The 14786-nt window shown below is 43.3% G+C and overlaps 1 long non-coding RNA gene across 1 annotated transcript in view; it reads right to left on the bottom strand.

Moving 5' to 3' along the window:
- Positions 1-11447, bottom strand: part of LOC122790407 — a 164880-nt gene extending 153433 nt beyond the window's left edge. The window contains exon 1 of the long non-coding RNA XR_006363013.1: positions 11407-11447. This is a non-coding gene — a long non-coding RNA (uncharacterized LOC122790407). The remainder of the gene's footprint in view (positions 1-11406) is intronic.
- Between the last annotated feature and the right edge of the window lie 3339 nt (positions 11448-14786).

The following is a 14786-nucleotide window of genomic DNA, read 5'->3' as shown; positions in this document are numbered from 1 at the left end:
AGTGGTCCCTCAACCAAAGAGTGGCTGCGAAAATCTTCTCCAACTGGGGTCTCCCTTGCTGCGATTTGTTTGCCAGCCCCCACAATGCGAAGTGCAGAGAGTTCTTTACTCTGACTCCCTCTCAGGGACAGATTCCCAGGGACGCTCTAACCCACATTTGGCCCCCCGGTCTCCTTTATGCCTTCCCTCCAGTTCCCCTCCTGCCGAGGGTGATACAGAAGGCAATTTACCTGGAGAGCGACATGATTTTGATTGCCCCGCACTGGCTTCGTCAGGTTTGGTTCCCCTTCCTTCGGAGGTATGCGGTGGAAGGTCCATGGTTTCTGGACCCGGTGCCAGACCTGTTGACTCATCAGTCAGGACAGTCTCACCCATCTCTCAGGTCCTTGAGGTTGGCTGCTTGGTTACTCCACTTCCATCCTTAGTCAGGGACAGTTCCCTCTCCGGAGGTTATCCACATTTTGTCCTCTTCTCACAAACCTTCCACTATCAAACTGTATTCCAGCAAATGGAAGAGGTTTGCCCTTTGGGCACAGCGACGAGGTATAGACCCTCTTACTGCCCCAGTACCGGAGGTCTTAAATTTCCTGGCCTCTCTTTTTCAGTTGGGCTCTTCAGTTTCCACGATTAAGGTTCAGCTAGCAGCCATCTCTAATTTTCATGTTTCTTTTGAACCTTCATTAATGGCAAACAAGCTTTGCGAGTCTTTCCTTAAAGGAGCGTGGCTCCTTAGGCCCCCGATATCTCATCCTGTGCCCCCTTGGGACCTAAATATGGTCCTGGCTGCCTTAACTGCCCGCCCCTTTGAACCAGCAGCTACCTGTGATATGAAATTCCTGTCTTGGAAGACCGCTTTTTTAGTGGCCATAACTGCCAAGCGGGTTTCAGAGCTCCAGGCTCTTTGTTCTAATCCTCCCTATTTGATTTTTCACAAAGATAGAGTGTCCCTTAAATTAAATCCCTCTTTTTTACCAAAGGTAGCATCTTCTTTCTGCATTCAACAGTCCCTAGAGCTCCCTGTATTTTTTCCCAAATTCTCCAATAACGCAGAATATATCTTTCATCAGTTGGATGTCCATAGACAACTGCGTTTTTATTTGAACAGGACTACTCAGACGCGGAAGTCAAATCAACTGTTTGTGTCCTTTGCAGTAAACAGGTTGGGTCAACCAGTGGCCAAAACCTCCATATCCAAATGGATTAAAGATTGCATCTGTTTCATTTATTCGCAGGCTGACAAAGAGCTTCCCTTTCCAGTCAGGGCTCATTCTACCAGGGCAATGGCTACTTCTGTAGCATTCCACTCCAAATTATCAATAGATGATATTTGTGCTGCAGCTACCTGGACTTCTCCGCACACTTTCATTTCTCATTACAAAATAGATGTGGCTTCTCGAGGCAGGGCTTCCTTTAGTTCCACAGTTCTCAGGAGTGTTTTCCAATGAGCCACCCGGGATTTAGGTGCTAGGGACGCTGTCCCATCAGTTATGAATGTAGGCGAGATAGGATCCCATTACATCTTTTAGTTATGTACTTACCATAACTTCGGATGTATGGGATCCATCTCGCCTACATTCGTACCCACCCTCCTTTCCCCCTTCCATTCAGATTTAGAAGAAATGTTGGTCCATTTGGAGATCTTCTCTTGAAGAACTTTAGTTGGTTGGAGTAACTGGTATTTTTCTGTGTTTGCATGTAAGTATGAAAGCGAACAAACAAGATCTGGGGAAGCAGGTGTGGTGCATCCTGGAATAGAGGGTAGCCCAGCCAATAAGAGACTTCGTTCTAGTATACTAGTTATGAATGTAGGCGAGATGGATCCCATACATCCGAAGTTATGGTAAGTACATAACTAAAAGTTTTTTACCCTTTGAATTGTTGTATGGGCATAGGGTGAGGGGACCTCTAGATTTGATTCAAGATGAGTGGGAGGGTGAATGTGAATCCCACAAGGAGTCTGTTATGGCATATGCCCTAAACCTCAGGACAAGGCTCAGGGACCTCATGGGCTTGGCCCAGGAGAACCTGGCAGAAGCCCAACAGCAGAAAAAAGGTCTGGTATGACAGGAATACTCGAGCTAGAGAGTATGCTGTAGGGCAGAAGGTAATGGTTCTTATTCCTGTCAGACACAACAAGCTGCAGGCAGCTTGGGCGGGACCCTACAAGGTGGTAAAGAAGGTCAGTAATGCCAACTACATGATAGAACTGCTAGGCAGGAGCACACATTGTACCATGTTAACATGATGAAACCTTAGCATGATATGGAGGTCCTTGTGTTGAGTATTTGCAGTGGATGGCAGAAGGAGTCTGAGTGGAATTTGTTGACTGATCTCCTCAGTGACGCTCAGACTGACACTTCAGTAGAAGGGGTAGCAATGTCCCAGCAGCTATCCCCTAACCAAATTCGAGAAATCCAAGCAGTGTTACAGGAGTTTGGGGACATGTTCACTGGGAAACCAGGGTGCACCCACCTGGTGCAGCACCATGTGGATACAGGACCCCAAAGGCCTATTAAGCCGGTTCCTTATAGGGTGTCTGAGAGAGTAAAACAGACTCTGAGGGAAGAGATACAGGAAATGATGGAACTGATGAAGTCCTAGAGTAGCTGGGTGGGACTAAATATCTTACCACCATTGATCTTACTAAGGGTTACTGGCAGGTGCCCTTGACTCCCAGTGCTACAGAGAGGCCGGCCTTTGTGACTCCTTTTGGCTTGTATGAGTTTACGAAGATGCCCTTTGGGATGAAAAATACCCCAGAGACTTTCCAGAGGCTGGTAGATTGTATCCTAGAAGGAGCAGGAGATTTTGCCCTTGCTTTCCTAGATGATTTTGCCATCTGCAGCCATTCCTGGCATAACCACCTTCAGCATGTCATGGAGGTGCTGGGCAGACTACAGACGGCAGGGTTGAACATTAAGCCCAACAAATTCCAGGTGGGTATGGCAGAGGTCTTCTACCTGGGACATAGAGTGGGGAGTGGTAAGATCAGGCCAGAACCTGCCAAAGTGGAAGGTATTCAGGCATGGCCTGCCCTTGTTACCAAAAAACAGGTGAGGACATCCTTAGGGACAGCAGGGTACTACAGAAAGCTTGTCCCCAAGTATAGTATCATAGCTGCTCCCCTCAAAGACCTGACAGGGAAAAACAAGCCAGATAAGGTAGTGTGGACCACAGCATGTGAGCAGGCATTCCAGAAGCCTAAAGGAGCTTTGGGAGGATCCCCTGTGCGAGCTAGTCCAGATTACAACAAAGAAGTGGATGCTTTAAACCATGTGGTGGAGGCTGTACTTAGGTAGATTTCCTCAGAGGGAGAAGAGCACCCATTGGCATATCTCAGTCGTAGGCTCCAAACCAGGGAGGTGCCTTTTTTTACCAGCTCCAGGTAAGTTAGTAAATATAAGACTTTAGTCTAACCCCTTTAAATTTTTCATATCTATAGTTGTTTTTTGTTAACCTTAATGCTTACTTTAACCCTATTCCCGTTAGTGTTCCCTTTTTTTCGAGTTATTTATCCCCTTTCCCTAGCTTAGGCCTTAGGCCTTCCCCTTCCTAAATTTTTTCCTGTCAGGGATTGTTTGTGTCTGACTGTGTTGTTATCCCTGTTTAGTTTAAATTGTTGGATTGGGTATTTTTTGTGTGTGTGTGTTAGTGTTTTGTTTTTCACAACTTGTGTTTCCTCGACACAGTTATGTCGAAGGACACAAAGGTCTCAGGCTTCAAGAAGTGTGACTCGTGCTGTCAGAAGATGTCTCTGACAGACGGTCACACTTCTTGTGTTTATTGCCTGGGACCTTCGCACCTGCAGGACTCTTGTGCTATCTGTCATGCTTTCAGCCCAAGAGTCCTGCAGGAGTGAAAAAATAAGCTGATATTAAGGGGCTTATTAAAGCCCGAGAGCTCCCCGACTAAGTCGGCGCCGGGGAAGCCCTCGAAACCTGTTAAGCCTTCGGCTCAGACTTCCAAGCCGTCGGCTTCGGGTTCATCCTCACCAGGGTCGAGATCGGCTCCGGCCGGAGCTGATCCTTCCACCTTACCAGTCTCAGTATCGGCTCCATCCGGCGCCGATACTGTCAAATCCAGACATTCAGTGTCGGCTCCGGCTGGAGCCGACGTATCTTCGGCTCCGTTGGCTCCATCGATCTCAAAAAAGAGATCTCGATCCCCTTCAGTGGAATCCATACATTCGGCTCCGAGATCACCCTTGCTCTCGGAGCAGAACCATTGGAGCCGTTCTTCTCGGTCGTCCAGGCTGTCTGATCACGACCTCAAGAGAGTGGTGAGTAGACTATTAAAGTCTCCGGCATTGGCCCAAATACTCCATAGCCCATCTCAACAGACGGTAGCTATTTCACATCCACCAAACATTCCTCCTTCAACTCTCTTACAGAGCTCGGAGCCGGAGCTCCTCGGAACCGGCACCGTTGTGGCTTCGGAGCCGATACCACCCCTTTCGGCTCCGTCGTCCTCGGCTCCGATTTCCTCCTTGAGACCTTCATTGGAGGGATCCAGGCATCTGGTCTCTCTCATCAGCTCCGAGGGGGCGAGTGGCATCGGACCCTTGTCCGACCCCGTTCTCCCTCTCGGAGCTTTGGCGTTGGTGAGCTCGGCCCCGACATCTGCCTCAGAGCCTTCCCTCTTGGTGAGGCCTGGTGTTCCTATCTCTTCAGAGCGGGAGCTTTCTGGTCTCTCTGACGGGGGAGCCTTTGAGGTGATGAGGAGTGTACTAGCCCCTGGGCTTAGTCAACGGACAGTTCCATCAGCTCCTCCCACTACAGTGCCTGCTGACGTCTCTTCCCACTCTCTTGCTCCCGGACCCAGAGATCCAACGCCTCAGGTTTCCCCATTGGGAATATCTTCCTCTTCCGAGGCTTCTCCTGATCCGTCAGGGGAACCCCCGTGTAAGAGGACATGTAAGAGGAAACATCTAGACTCCCCTGAGTCTACTACATCAGATACTGACTTGGATGAGTCGGAGGGATCCCCAAGGTCCTCCTCTGAGGATGTCTCATTTTCAGACATCCTTGAACTCCTTAAGCAGAGGGGGAACTGGCCCTCCCTTAATCCTTCCGAGGACGAGTCAGTATACCTGGAGGTGTTCGGATCTCGACCCTCCACCTCCTGGGTGTCTCCGCCTTTCAACCCTCTCATGGAGGTAGTGGCTTGGAAGGCATGGATGGCTCTGGATTCGGTGGAACCTATCCCTAGGAGGCCTTCAAAATTTATTATGGCCCCACAAGATAGACAATATTTAACAAAGGGTGTCCCAGTTGATGCCATGGTGGTGGCTGCTGTCACCAAGAAGGAATTAGCTGATCCTTCAGTACCTGTCCATCCTCCTAACAAGGATTCTAGGACTATGGACAGGTACGGTAAGCGGATTTTTTCTTCAGCGACTTTTGCCATGAGATCGCTGAACTACTTATGCCACTTCACCCGCCTTCAAAGAGATGTTCTTAAAGAGTTGGGAGAAGTTTTACAGGATCCGTCAGCTGCTGGGTCTCAGGATAAGATTAGCTCACAGCTAGGAATCCTTAACTCCATTGCTAACTCCTCCATGTGGCTCATTTCTTATGCAGCCGATGGAGCGAGTAGGGCCGCAGGCACAGGAGTGGTTTTAAGGCATCAGTCCTGGATGCGGCTTTGTAATTTTGCAGACCCCTTCAAGGCGTCCTTCACAAACTCCCCCTTTGATGGCTCGACCTTGTTCGGACCTCAAGTGAAAGACACTTTGACTAGATGCAAACAAGATGGCAAGACTCTTTCTGCCGTAGGAGTCCGTTTCTCCACCCCTTCTAGACCTTACCCCAAAGGACAGAAGGGAGGGAAAATGTGGTTCCGCAAATCTCAAGGAGTCACGCCTGACGCACGAAGTCAGTTTACCCCCAGAGGCAGAGGGGGCAACAATAATAGACGCCGCTCTAGGGGCAGAGGTGGTCCGCAGAATCAGGGTAGCAGAGAGCCTCTTTCTGACAAACCCTTCCAGCATCCCTGAGATGTTGCCCGATTGTCCGCCTTCGGAGGCAGTCGGGGGAAAATTATCGCTGTACCCAATAACCTGGCTTTCCCTTTCTCAAGACAAATGGGTACAGTCAATTATATCCGAGGGTTACAAAATTCCCTTTATTCAAACCCCAATTCAACAAAAGGGAACCCTTCCAGACGTTCCACCCGGTCTAAGGGAACTAGCAGTACTAGAAACTGCTAGTAAAAAGAGCCATCCAGCCAGTCCCAGCGGACCAAATAGGATCCGGAATCTACTCAAGGTTCTTTTTAGTTACAAAAAAGACAGGGGACTGGAGACCAATATTAGATCTGAGCAAACTCAACAAGTTTGTAAAGAAATCAAGATGGTCACGCTTCAGTCCATTCTGCCCTTTCTGGGCAAGGACAATTGGATGTGCTCGATAGATCTTCAGGATGCGTACTATCACATAAAAATTCACAGACGCTCCAGAAAATTTCTCCGCTTTCAGCTGGGGACCAGTCACTTCCAATTCAGAGCCCTGCCCTTTGGACTCACTACAGCCCCCAGAGTGTTCACCAAATGCATGGCAGTGGTTACGGCTCACCTGAGACGTCAAGGATTCCAGGTGTTTCCATATCTAGACGACTGGCTCCTCATTGCCACCACCAGGCATCAGCTTCTCCAAGCCAGAAATTACACCATTCACACTTGCAGAGGGCTAGGAATTTCTATAAATTTCGAAAAATCTGCCTTGTCGCCTTGTCAATCTATTACTTTTATAGGCGCAAGATTGGACACCGTACAACTTTCAGCAAAGTTAACAGACCAAAGGATCTTGGACATTCAAAGACACGTCCAGGTGATTCTTCTCAGCAACAAAATTCAGGCCAGATTTGCTCTGAAGGTACTGGGTCTTATGGCGGCCGCCATAACACTTCTTCCCCTTGCCCGCCTTTACATGCGTCTTCTACAATGGATGCTATTCACCCAATGGTCTTTTCAACAACTTCCCATGCGTCACGAGATCATAGTAACTCCAACTTGCAAAAGGCATCTGACTTGGTGGATATCGTCCCCTCAAATCCATCAAAGTAGACCATTTGTTCCTCTTGCCCCGGTTGCCACAGTTACATCGGACACCTCCCTGATCGGGTGGGGGGGGCATTATCAGGGCAGAATGGTCCATGGCACTTGGCAACCTTTCGAGTACCATCTGCACATAAATGTTCTGGAGATGAGAGCAGTGCTTTTAACGTTGCAAGCCCTCAATGACTCTCTTCCCCTGGGAACTATTGCAGTCCAAACGGACAATATGTCCGTAGTGTGGTATATAAACAAACAGGGCAGAACCAAGTCCTATCCACTGTGTCGAGAGGCTCTCAGACTTTGGCAATGGGCAATCTCCTCTCACCGGTTTCTGATAGCAACGCACATCCTCGGGAAATCCAACATCATAGCGGACAGATTGAGCAGAGCTATTCTCATGCCTCACGAGTGGTCTCTCAAACAGTCAGTGATGGAAGAGATTTTTCAGAAGTGGGGCCTTCCTTGCTGCAACCTTTTCGCTACACCTCAAAACAGCAAATGCCCAGACTTCTTCTCTCTCTTCCCCCTTCCAGGCCATCCCCCCAGAGACGCTCTAACCCAAGATTGGCCCCAGGGACTTCTTTATGCCTTTCCCCCTTTTCCGCTGATACCTCAGCTAATTCAGAAAGCAACCGCCTTGAGAGCCAAGTTGATTCTCATTGCCCCTTATTGGCCTCGACAGATATGGTTTCCGTTCCTACATCATTACCTCTTGGTACAGCCATGGCATCTGGACCCGGTTCCAGATCTTCTGACCCACCAGTCGGGTCAACTGCACCAATCCATACCTTCTCTCAACCTCACTGCTTGGTTGCTCCACTTCCATCCTTAGCCAGGCTTCCTATGATTTCTAATCCTGTACGGGATATCATAGTAGCTTCCCTAAAATCTTCTACCAGAAAGATTTACTCTAGTAAATGGCAACGTTTCTCTTTCTGGGCAAAAGCTAGGAACATAGACCCCTATACTGCTCCAATTCATTCGGTATTGGACTTCCTAGCTGACATTTTTCATTCAGGATCCTCTTCTTCCACAGTGAAAGTCCAACTAGCAGCCATTTCAAATTTTCATATAGGCTTTTTGGACCACAACATTATGTCACATAAACTTTGCAAGGCATTCCTTCGAGGTATCTTTTTATTGAAACCTCCGATTAGAGACCCCCCACCACAGTGGGATCTAAATTTAATTTTAACATCCTTGATTCTTCCCCCGTTCGAACCTGCAGCTGCCTGTTCTTTGAAATTGCTTTCTTGGAAGACACTTTTTCTAGTTGCCATTACTTCTGCCAGGAGAGTATCTGAGCTTCATGCTCTCTGTATTCACCCTCCCTATCTAATATTCCACAAAGATAGGGTATCTCTAAGGACTAATCCGTCTTTCTTACCAAAGGTGGCATCACAGACGAACCTAAATCAATCCATTGATCTTCCAGTATTTTTCCCGAATTATTCTGATAGAGCGGAACAAAAGTTACATTGTCTCGATGTTCACCGCCAGCTCAGATATTATCTGGACAAGACTAAAATTTTTAGGAAATCTGATCAACTGTTTCTATCCTATGCAGAGAACAGAATAGGCCTTCCAGTTTCTAAGGTAACTTTATCTAGATGGCTGTCTTCTGTGATCACTTACATTTATCAGCTCAGAGGCAAAGAGTTGATTTCTAACCCAAAAGCCCATTTTACCAGAGCTCTAGCTACATCTACAGCTTTTCAAGCTAGACTTCCAATAGACACTATTTGTGCAGCAGACACATGGGCCTCTCCTCATACCTTTGTTTCACATTACAAATTAGATTTGGCCTCCAGAGACAGAGCGAATTTTGGTTCCACCGTTCTCAAGAGTCTGTTCCATTGAGCCACCCAGGATAGAGGTGCTAGGGACACGGTCCCATCCAGCAAGAATGAAGGCGAGATTGACAACTTAACATTTAGAAGTTATGTACCTACCATAACGTTCCATGTTAGTTGTCTTCTCTCGCCTTCTTTCTTGCGTCCCGCCCTCCATCCCCCTAGCCTGATCAGACCGGGAAGATTATGCATCTTCTATTAAGAGGTTATTCCCTTTTTCTAGCTGTTCAACTTCTAGTGTCACTAGATTACGTTGATCCTTTCTAGAGGGTTATGATGTTATTTAGTATTGTTATTTTTCTTCCTCCTCTTCAGTTGGAAGAAAATATTACTATTTCTTTAGCTACCAAACGAGATCTGGGTAGTCTCCGCCTTGCATCATGGGATATAGGGTTGCCTCGAGCTGGTAAAATTAGCTCTCGAGCTTAGCAAGTGCCGAGTCGGAGCCGAGGATCAGCTCCGAACCCATCCAGCAAGAAAGAAGGCGAGAGAAGACAACTAACATGGAACGTTATGGTAGGTACATAACTTCTAATTTGTGAATATTGATATGATTTATACAAAACTATATGTTATGCACTGATCTTCAAGAATGTAACCACAGTGTACACTGCTGGAACATAGAAGGTAAACTTACAAAACTTCAAGAAAATAAATTGAAATTAAGTGGTCTACAATTGTGCTATAAAAGTTAGTTTCAATGCAGCCAGGAGACAGGATGCCTAGAGCTAGAAGCATTTTCTGTTGTCTTGGAGAGAAGTAGTCACTAGGTTTAAAATGTAAAAAAGTGTTTTATTGCTTTATGACTTCCTAGTAGCTGCACAGTTCTGAGCAATATAAATTTCGCACACAGATGTGTTAAATTCTGTTACGTTTCTGGTTTAGCTTGGGAACTAAAGTCAGGTGACAAAAAGTGATGCCATCCAAGCTAACCCAGATGTAACATTTGATACTGATTTAAAAACTCTCTCAGAGAGAGACTGTGCATTTTGTATTTTGTCTTAGACCTAGCAAGAACATCCACTCATCATCATCATCATCATCATCATCTGCACTAGCCTGTGTGTAAGTAAGATTGAGGGCATAGTATATCTTTTATATATAGATAGGAATGTAGTAAAGAGTAGTTTAGAAGATTTCTGTATTTATTTGAGACTGGCCTGGAATGTTGTTTTAAAATATTTTCTGTGATTCTGAACTCTGAAGTAACTGTGTTTGTTTTCTGAGTATTGTCTTGTTCTTTTATTATTTATGATTAAATATATTTAAACCTATCTTTGTGGCTGATATTTGTGAGACATATTTAAGCTCTTAGAGTACTTGCATATGTATTTGGTGACACCGTACAGGCCACTCCTAATAACCTGGTGTTTAGTCAAAACTACCATTTTAATTAATAGTAACATTACACAGTAGGATTGGACACCCATTGTAAGGGCCTTATAGTAACTGATAAGTAGGGGTTGGTGGCAGTCATAACTACCTTATAGTCTGGCCAGAAGGAAGCATAGCTAGCAAACCTGTGCCAGCCTTCCCCAGGTATGTGTGTGCTTGTATATAAATCAAATCTCAAAGTGTGTGTGTGTCATTAACTTGGGCAGGGACACAAAGTGCTGGTTGGACTGAGAAGGTGCTGGAGGTCTTGGCTTGGCTCCATCAGCTGAGATATTAATCCTATAGCTGTACCAGTGGGGGGTCTTATTGGGGATATGAAGAAAGAGGACAGAACCAGCCCCAGACTGAGTGTGAGCTTGGTGTGCTCTTAAGGGAAATTGCAGTTTACTGTGTGTGTGCTTGTCATCCTCCCATTGTATATGTCCATCACTGTTGCCAATGGTGAGGATTGAGGTTCCTTGATTACTGGGACAGTGTAGGGGTGTCACAATATATATATATATATATATAGATATATATATATATATATATATATATGTATATATATATATATATATATATATATATATATAGATATATATATAGATATATATATACAGAGAGATGAATTAAAATGAATTAGAAATTGAGTTTATTGTATAGTTTTGAATATTTAACATTGTAATGTATAAATATTTAATAATAGTCAATTATGAAACCTAAAATCATTCTACATATGTAGACTGAAATTTCATCTTGAGTTAAAAAGTTATAGCATTTAGCCTGATACACAAAATAGTCAAAATATTTAAAATGAATATCTGACTCCATATCGTTATTTACCTGACTCATGTTTCCCCAAGAAAAATACAAAACAGAAAAATCACATCTGCAAGTTGTAATTTTGCTATTTAATTTGCAGCAAATATTAAAAAAAGAAAAATAAATATTTGAAATAATTTTCATTTGAGTTGCACTCATAGCTTATTTTCATATGCATATACCATATTTGTTTATCGTCTTACTCCATTAGCAAATTAAGTAAAAATGAAAAGTTATTAGAGGGCCAAGTTAAAACTAGAACAACGTGAAGTTTTTAGTGAAATGCACATTAAAAATACTCACTCAGAAGGTGGTCCTCGTCATTCAGTAAGTCAAAAAGTGCTACAATTAAAAAAACAAACATTAAAACTCCATTAATCACAACGTTATAATTCTTAATTTTATTCAAGATGCTTGTAAAGAGGTTATTTATGCATGTAAGCACAAGCTCCACAGGCTAACACTGGCTTTATACATTGGAAACTGAATGACTTTTTGGATCTTACTAGATCAACAGCTAATACAGATGAAGCGAAATAAGGAACTAGCATATTCTAGTAGTTAAACTAGTGTTTTTTTTTTTTTGGGGGGGGGCAATCACTTATTACTAGGAGTTATTTTTTTAGATGACTGAAACAAATATTAATTGCACTTCCTAACTGCATACTTTCATTTAACATTTAATATTTATTAGGAAGTACATCCATCAGGCAGGACTCTCTGTATTCTGAATGTGGCCAGTTTAGCCATAAATGATCGCACAAAACAAGAACAATAAACATATTAATGACTGCAGTCATGGCACATAAAGTACATCTTACACACATTCTTAAGAAGTTACATGGATTTCCATTTTGATTTCTTGAAGTACAGTATTATATACTTGCTTTAAAGGAACATGCTTAATGACCTTTTAAAATGTGTACCGTTCCAATACTGAAGTAACAACATCACAGTGCCTTATATCCCAGCTTCTTCATTAGTCTATAATGGACTACTTTAAGAGAATAACTATGTACTGTTAATTATGTTTGAAAATATATGTAGCAATATATACACTGTCTGCAAAGTAAAGAACAGAACTTTGTATTTTAATGATAGACAGTGATATGGTGCAAGGCTTCGAAGTAAAACAAAACTATAATTGAAAGTTAGTTGTCCATTGTTTAGCATTGGATAAGGCAAGCAGGACCCCAGTATCAGACTTCTTTAGAAATGGGTCCATGACAAGACATTAAGGGCACTAAAATCATGTCCCATAATATCAGCATATGATCATAGATAGAACAGTACTGGAAATGTTTACAAACAATGAAGTACATTTTTTTCAGGGTAAACAAGATCCTCCTTCCACAGATTTCCTTGTCATGTAGACGTGCTAAACGCATAGACATATACAGATGCAGAGAAAGGGTAAATCCAGCAGTGTTCCTTTTCCATGTCTACAACATTCCACTGCTGAAAACTATATTATAATCAAATAGCAATAGCAGTTCAAAAACTAAAAACAAAAAAAAAAACAAAATGGATCACCCAGCTCTAAAAATCCACTTCAGGTTCATAAAGGTTACCACTAAGTGTCCACTTTCTGTATTCAAGAACATCCCTACCACATAGCTTGTACTTTCCATTCACTCAGAATGGCTACACTAAGTGTACACATAGAGTAGACTAAGTGGTAACCATTATGAATCCCATGTGGACTCGTAATGTCGACTGGCAACACCAAACAACCACACTCCTGAAATCATATATACATACAACAACAGTTGTTGTTGCAACTGAGCTTTGATGCTTCTGGCAAAATATTTACAGACTCAAAAATAATGTATGCAATTAAATGATATTCCTGCTACAATAAAGCATGCCATTAAATGACATGCCCTTGTTGCAACAATGAGGTAACGTAACCCAGTACTGATGAAATGCAGTTTCCAGCCTTAAGGGTAGTGCATACTTTCCTTAGTACAATGGACAGATCAGGATTCCTGACTGTCCTTCCTAAGGGCAGCATGACAATCCTCTGTATGGACTATTAGCCATCATGTGTAACAGAGCCTGAATAAACTATTTTATTATGAGAGGAATGTCCTTCATGTTTCATTAGGTTGTGATATGGCCATAGTGCATGTTTTCAAGTTTTCCATTATGATAGAGCAGTTCTTGGACACTGCTAGTTAAGTTGTTGATACAAATACAACTGAATCTGCACAAAATGTAATTGCTGTGTACAGACATGCAGACATGGACAAGAAGAATCAGTCAGGAGGTGAAAGGTAGCTCTCACTACTTACCTTCAGCATCATTACATACATCCTTTTCTGGCTTTACAACATGGCTGACACTTGCCTGATGGCTATCTCCACTGATAGAACCTATTATAATCCCAATATGTCTACTGTTAGAAGTGCACAGCTGTGACTGCTCCTGATGTAAAGGAAATGCTAACAACCAGTGCATGAAGGACTGCTGGGACTGCAAATGCAATGCTGTTATCAGCAGGGACACTCCTGGTGTGGCATGACAGCAGCCATTTTAACCCTTATGCTAAGCATAAGTCCCTTGCATTGGGAACAATCAATTCAATAATCTCACCTTCTAGCTATTGTTCATTAGACATAATGTCTGTAGATAGAAAACATGCCTGCATGTGCATAAAGTAAAAGCTATGAGGCATGTACATAGTTCACTTTCATCTGTATCTTTGGTGCTTGGTACTCATTATAAACCCAAAAGGCATGTGCAGAATCTGGTAAAGCACATGACCTGTACATTTATGTCAATGTATTGCATATCCTTGGTGTAATAGTTTTACAAACATTAAATTACAAGGGGTTTATACAGGCACAGGTTGCTGTTGTTGCACAGACCAAGACAGACAAGTGATATGTATATTTTTTATGTTTTTTTTCTTTGTTTCTCTAATTTCATCTACTAATTGCATGAGCTGCCTACAAACATTAGAAGAAGTTTTGGACATCTTGGATTCATGTACAGCTCTTCATGAAGCAAAAGCAAGCAGTCTGATAAATTGCCTGATAATAGTAATTTAGGTGGCTGATAATGGGGACAGTCACAATATGTAACCACTGCAAAAGCAGAAAGCCTCCAGTGAAGAATTATGAAGTGTTGTCTCATAGGTGGGTGAAGAAATAAACACCACAAACCTGAGCAAAGGAAAACTACAAAAAAAAATCACAGAAAAAGGTTGTAGCAAGTACCCTGTTACTTCTTAATGAGAACACATTTGATGTAACTATATTTCATGTGCATATTTTGCTTCAGCTGTTTTTTATTCTTACAGTTCTCATAAATAGTGGTATTAGTTGGCTCATTTAGCACAAGTAAAAGCAAACTGTTGCTACAAAGACATACAGTTATGTATATGAGATAACGTGATAAGGTGTATGTGTAACTTGTAACTGTAGGAAACCCTTTGCATTCAGCTCCATGAATACTTCAAGATGAACTGCAAAAGGTTTGCACTATTCATGCTTTGCTGCTGTTTCTATGTGTACAGAGGCAGAGGGTAAGTAGTGCTCAAATATTTGCTAAACACCTGTCCTTGGCTTTGGGGGGGGGGTTCTCCAGTCACAACTGAGTAGTTCGACTGTGAATCAGATCTGTACAAACAGAAAGTTAATATTTCTGACAGTGTGCAGCTTCAGCTTCTTTTAGGCTTC

Source organism: Protopterus annectens, chromosome 16.part0, assembly GCF_019279795.1.
Source record: "Protopterus annectens isolate FY-2018-M chromosome 16.part0, PAN1.0, whole genome shotgun sequence".
NCBI classification, from domain to species: Eukaryota; Metazoa; Chordata; order Ceratodontiformes; family Protopteridae; genus Protopterus; species Protopterus annectens.
The sequence above is the reverse complement of the archived record's forward strand: the minus strand, read 5'-3'. Positions and strand labels throughout refer to the sequence as shown.